Source organism: Nomia melanderi, unplaced genomic scaffold, assembly GCF_051020985.1.
Source record: "Nomia melanderi isolate GNS246 unplaced genomic scaffold, iyNomMela1 scaffold0014, whole genome shotgun sequence".
In the NCBI taxonomy this organism is placed as follows: domain Eukaryota; kingdom Metazoa; phylum Arthropoda; class Insecta; order Hymenoptera; family Halictidae; genus Nomia; species Nomia melanderi.
In genome coordinates, this window is record NW_027475130.1 from 7,704,941 (window position 1) to 7,705,895 (window position 955).

Here is a 955-nt window from a genome sequence, read left to right on the forward strand (position 1 = left end):
CGAATATCTGTAATTTTCTCGGCCACTGGTGGTCCGAGGTCGTTCCTGCGGTACAGATTCATTCGCAAGAGCCTCCTACAGACAATGCACTTTGGTTTATTGCGCTATCTGTAATAGCACCCGAGATATCACCAGATATATATTGGGTTTTCCCCTGACCCTGAGTGTCCGGCCCCATGAGACTGTGGTTTTCTCGGCCCCTGGTGGTCCGAGGTCGTTCCCGCTGCACAGATTCATTCGCCTGAGCCTCCTACAGACAATGCACTTTGATTTATTGCGCTATCTGTAATAGCACCCGAGATATCACCAGATATATATTGGATTCTTCCCTGACCCTGAGTGTCCGGCCCCATGAGACGGTGGTTTTCTCGGCCCCTGGTGGTCCGAGGTCGTTCCCGCTGCACAGATTCATGCGCCGGGGCCTAATACAGACAATGCACTTTGATTTCTTGGGCTATCTGTAATAGCACCCGAGATATCACCAGATATATATTGGATTTTTCCCTGACCCTGAGTGTCCGGCCCCATGAGACGGTGGTTTTTTCGGCCCCTGGTGGTCCGAGGTCGTTCCCGCTGCACAGATTCATGCGCCAGGGCCTCCTACAGACAATGCACTTTGATGTATTAGGCTATCTGTAATAGCACCCGAGATATCAGCAGATGTATATTGGATTTTTCACTGACCCTGAGTGTCCGGCCCCATGAGACGGTCGTTTTCTCGGACCCTGGTGGTCCGAGGTCGTTCCCGCTGCACATATGCATGCGCCAGGGCCTCCTGCAGATAATTCACTTTGGTTTATTGCGCTATCTCTAATAGCACCCGAGATATCACAAGATATATATTGGATTTTCCCCTGACCCTGAGTGTCCGGCCCCATGAGACTGTGGTTTTCTCGGCCCCCGGTCGTCCGAGGTCGTTCCCTCTGCACAGATTCATGCGCCAGGGCCTCCTACA